The sequence below is a fragment of the Papaver somniferum genome, chromosome 10 (genome assembly GCF_003573695.1).
Source record: "Papaver somniferum cultivar HN1 chromosome 10, ASM357369v1, whole genome shotgun sequence".
NCBI lineage: Eukaryota > Viridiplantae > Streptophyta > Magnoliopsida > Ranunculales > Papaveraceae > Papaver > Papaver somniferum.
The window spans coordinates 18,721,262-18,727,261 of NC_039367.1; positions in this window are offsets into that span (position 1 = coordinate 18,721,262).

The window sequence follows — 6,000 nt, forward strand, 5'->3', positions numbered from 1 at the left end:
ATGAACATCTGCAGAAGTCTTCATCTTTGACTTGATATTTCTGGAGCGTTCCCCGGAAGGTCCAGAAGAGTGGTTGTAACCATAAGTCACCACTATCTGAGGAGAAAGACATGGAGTCATAGATATACCAATAACAAACGCGTAACAAAATGATAAGAATCCAACTCTTACCTATTTACAATTTCACTAGCTGTAGTGACTATAACGTCAGAATTTCGAAAACTTGCTCGTTCCCTCAAACCTGCAAAGACGAGCAAAATTCATTATTCAAAATCATGACTTGATTTTCATAAAACCGTGAACAACCCACGTGAACTTTAACATCCACTGGTTTTTCAAAAACTAGACAGACGTCCATTCTACAATGTGAAAACTCACATACAGACATTATTTCACCATGTATAATGGTCTACTTTCAACATTTTTTCAAAATCAAAACATGATTTTACAAAATATATAAATATTTAACGTGAAACTCACGTAAATTTGAAAAATATATCCATATATTTTTGCTCCCTCGCACGAGCATCTGTCTTTGAAGCGAGAGTATATTTTCAAAGATTTCTGAAAGCTCGAAGATAAAAAAATTTCATGAAAGCTCATAACAAAATTTTATTACTAACAGACGCACGTCTATTAAAAAAAAAAACTTTTCTCTCGTACGAGCATCCAACTTTGAAACGAGAGTTTATTCCACTTTGTGGAATCTCACATGTTTAAAAAAATAAAATTTTGGTTTTCGTGAAAGCTCATAGACAAAATTTTATGTCATCAGACCGAGGTCTATTTTGTTTGTTCCTTAAACTAACAAACGAACGAGCGTCTGTTCCTAAAACAAGGATTTTTTTTCTTGGGCCCGGACTCATGAATCCTAAATCAACCACGGTTCGATCACCAAATCAGCAGTGCTACACCAATTTGCGCTCGATGCTCTATCATGCTACTGGCATCTTTGTTCAAGCCATGGTTCGTTCGTGCAATCGAAAATCCTGAAACATTCTATCTTACGACTAAGTTCAATTACTTATTTCGTCCGTAACTAGAAAATCACCATCCAGTGCTGACTGAGGAACATGACTGTCCCTCACTAAGCATGGGACTTAATGTAGATGATGGATTTTCGACAAAGGGTAAAATCATAAAACCATAATTATACATGCTCCTGATCCATCAATCATATGAGCATTGAGGCTCATGTCTCTCATTGAAGCATGAAATCTCATGCCACAAGAATCTCTGACTGAGAATATTGTCTCTCAGAGTATCTTCAAAAGCCTCTGATCGAGTATATTACTCCTGAGAACATATGTATGCAGTCTCTCAGCTGAGACCACGACATATCTCATAATTACTGAGCAATTTCAGTAATAACTTACGTAAAGAATCGAAATGATTTAACGGCTCTCAGATGTATTATTCACTAGTATAGAGCACTACGTCTTCAGGACGTCGCAAGGTTCCCTGACTTTACAAGATAAACATTCTAATCAAGCGTTCTTCTCCAGCTAGCTCATACCTCGATTTCCGAATAATTATAATGCTCCTAGACAACATGCCTGCTAGTATAGAGTCATCAATTAATTATTTCTAGTCGCAATATTCATCAATTAAATTCCTAAAAAATATTCTACGTTCCATATAATATTTCGTTACTTCAATTTATGGGCTTTTCCCAGCAGAATTCCATGGATTAGTAACAAATATTCAACGTACGGGCATCTGAGACACCATCGAGTAAGCCCCAAGGAAATGGTGCAAGTGTATTCAGCAATAAATGCACTAACGAGCACCTGAATGCAAGAACGAACATTCAATAATACGGAGGAACTTTCGAACCATGGAGAAAATAATAATAATAAAATATCTAAAGGAGGCGTCTAAGGGGACTAAGTCCACTGGCCGGCCGGTCATGCCGCCATGGTCGGTTCCATGCTTCTCCCTTTATTTCATCATATTTTATTATTTTCCTTGATATCATGAAAATCCCTTCAATTGATGAAACTCCTTCGTTTCATGGTATTTCTTTCACATTAGGGAAATTATACAAACATTATATAAAATTAGGAAAGGTGTCACGGGACCGAGGTCACTAGCTGGTCGGCCATGCCCTAGCCGTGACCGGTCCCACACCTTGTAATTCCTTATTTTTATTAATTATTTCCATCGTCTCATGGAAATTCCTTAATCTTATGAAACTCCTTCGTTTCATGGTATTTCCTTCACATTAAGGAAATTATACAAAAATTACATAAAATTAGGAAAGGTGTCACGGGACCGTGGTCACTAGCCGGCCGGCCATGCCCTAGACGTCACCGGTCCCACACCTTGTAATTCCTTATTTTATTAATTATTTCCATCGTCTCATGGAAATCCCTTAAATTCATGATATTTCCTTCACATCAAGGAAAAGACATAAAATTAGGGAAAACTCGCGGGACCGGGCCTTAGACGGCCGACCATGCCAAAGCCGGTCCCACACGCCCTTATGTTATTATTATTAATATTATTTGTTTCCCTCATCTCATGGAAACTCCTTCACTTCAAGGAAACTCCTTGATTTCAACAAACCTCTTGATTTCATGATATTTTCCTAAGATCATGAAAATAATAATAAATTAGGAAAAGTGCTATGGGACCGTGCTCATTGGCCGGACGGCCATGCCTTGGCCATAGCCGGTCCCAAACTTCATGATTCCTTCATTTTATTATAATTATTTCCTTCATCTTATGAAGTTTCCTCAGTCTCAACAAAATCTCTAATTTCTTCGTATTTTCTCAAATGTTGCTCAATCGCACATCAGAAAATATCAAAATTCTCAGGACTGAGACGCGAACACTTTGGCCACGTGAGAATGCTACCTTGACCGACCAAGACTGGCTCTTTGGCTTGCAAGGAGCCGGTCCCGCATATTTTCACCATTTGACCTAAATTGTTCACATTAGGTTCAAACTCTTCCAAACAATTTGGAATTTCACCAGGGCCAGTTTCATGACCCCTTGGTTGGTCCTTCATCTTTTCATAATTTATTAGGTTTTATCACCTAAGGTTCAGACGAACATTATTTTAATGAAGGATTAAACCAGCATTTAATCATTTTCTCACCAACTGGTCTTCATGAGACTTTGGTATTTGCTCATTCGAGCATTTAGGCGTTACATGGTCGACTCATCATCCCATGTATTCGGTCCCTCCTTCAATCCGTGGTTGATTTTCAATAAATCATCAATTAATCAGCAATTGATCAAAAATTAGGGTTTCGGATCCAAAGCTCTGCAAAACATAATTCTGAGCAGATTAAAACACTAATAATTTTACGTTGATCCCATGATCAACATCCTAATTAATTAATTATACTCGGTTCAGTTACCAGTATTTTAAATTAATATTATATTTTTGTCCTGCTACCAATAATTCATCAAACGAGCAACATTTGCTCATATGTGCAATATTTGCTCAGACTAAGGAATATTGGTTCAACTATCAATATTCAACAATCTATCGAATGAACAATATTTTCTCACCTTAACTATCAACATTCATTAGAAAATTACACCTCTGTCTCAACAGACACGTTCAACTCATGAGTCTTAGAACATTTGCAAATCACGTTCGACTCAGCAATACAAGGACTCATCGTCCCATGAAGTCAACAACTGACTAACTAAATACACGTTTTCCTTGCAGACTCCACAATCACGAGACATCAATCATGTCACATGGGGGGATATTAACTAGGGTTTTGGTCTGGCGGCCTACGACACGTGTGTTCATCCACCATGAGAATGTGAGCAAGTCGTGCAATCAGTTGGAAGAGTTAGCAAAGTAGTGGATGGAAAATTAACCAAGTCTCCGCACGATGAGCAACTGGTTTTAACACGATTTCCCCTTCCTCACTCTTTGACTCCAGCAACTGTCACACTTCATGGGATCAAGGTGTTTAAAATTCTGGCAATATAAATAAGTCTCTGAATCATGATTGAAACAACAGAAAATTCTCGATATACAGTCTTTCGTCTACAAGAACTCATCGTCTTAGAAATTACTCTCAACTGAGTAAACTCAATCATTCGGAAACTATTTTCACGCAAAATACACAACACACCAACAATCCTTGATCGCCGTTGATCTCATACATTTTTCAGCTTCCCTCCTACAGATCGACCCATCCTCTGACCCAATTGACTCTGGAACGTCCATTGTCTTGGTTTAGGCCGGAGTCCTACAGATTTATCTCTCGAACTTCAAGCACTCCCTTCTTGCAGTACATCTGTGTGAGGTTAAACATTTCGCTCGGTTTAAGGAGTCTCCTCCGCACGGTCGTCTCCTCAATTCCATAAAATCCAGCAAATCGTTTTTCCCCATCTACAAATGTCATCTACATATATTTGTGCTAGAGAATCCCTTTGGAAGTAGAAAGGATGTCAACTTGTCATACCAAGCTCTTGGAGCTTGTTTTAGACCATACAAGGCTTTTTTAAGTTTAAAGACATAGTCTGGGAACAATGGATCTTGTAATCCTTTTGGTTCAGCTACAAAAACTTCTTCTTTTAGGTCCCCATTTAAAACAACAGACTTGATATCCATTTGAAACAGTTTTATCTTAAGATAACAGATATAAGCAAGTAAAAGTCTAATTGATTCTAAACGAGCAACAGGAGCAAACGTTTCATCAAAATCAATACCTTCAATTTGAGAATATCCTTGAGTAACGAGCCTAGCTTTGTTTCTGGCAGTTGTTCCAAATTCGTCTGATGTGTTCTTGTACATCCACTTAGTTCCAACAATGTTTACACCTGCTAGTTTTGGAACAAATTTCCACACTTCTTGTCTTTTAAACTGATTGAGTTCCTCATGCATAGATTTTACCCAAGATGGTTCACTGAGTGCTTCCTCAATATTTTTTGGTTCTATTGAAGATAAAAAACATGAATAGTGACAGACATTCTGAAGTTCTCTTCGAGTCATCACTCTGGCTTTGGCATCTCCAAAAATATCTTCAGTAGAGTGTCTTTGACGTACCTACTTGGCAGTTTTTTGGACAATACTTTCAGTATCATTGGGTTGTTCAACAATACTTTCATTATCATCTTTTTCATCAATATCACTAATCAAAGGAACCACAGTAGGTTCTTCTTCAGTCTGTTTTCTTTAACAACAGTTTCAGAGGGAGGAAGCTCTGTTGCAGTGTGGTTGTATTGACTAAAATCACTAATGTCATCAATAACCACGTCAATTGATTCCATCATAACTTTGTTTCTGAGATTGTATACTCGGAAGGCACGACTATCAGAGGCATATCCAAGAAATTCCTTCATCACTTTTGGAATCGAATTTTCCTATATGTTATCTATCTTGGAGAATATAACATTTGCTTCCGAAAACCCTTTAATAACTTAGATTGGGTTTTCTTCCATACCATAATTCATATGGAGTATTCAGAGTTTTGGATCTTAAATAAACTCTATTTATTAGATAACAGGCTGTAAAAACAGCTTCCCCCTCAGAAGTTTAATGGTAGGTTTTTATTGTGAAGCATTACTCTTGCCATTTCTTGAATATTTCTATTCTTTCTCTCAGCTACACCATTGGCTTGAGGTGTAATAAGAGCACATAATTGATGGGAAATCCCAAGATCATTACAGTATTCATATACTTTCGTATCCTTGAATTCTGTACCACGATCACTTCTTATCTTCTTAAGTTTGCGACCTTATTCATTTTGTATTCTGTTTACAATGATCTTGAATTCATCAAGAGTGTCATTCTTGTGCTTCAGAAAAGCAACCCATGTAAAACGTGTATAGTCATCTACCATCACTAAAGCATACTTATTTCCTCCAACGGAAGCTTGTTGGATTGGACCAAAAAGATCCATATGAATAAGATCGAGAGGAGCACGAGCGTCTATGTCTCGAGAAAGTTTGTGTGTAATTTTTCCTTGCTTACCCTTTTGGCATGCCCCATAAACACCTTCTACTTTAGTGTTAATTTTTGGAACA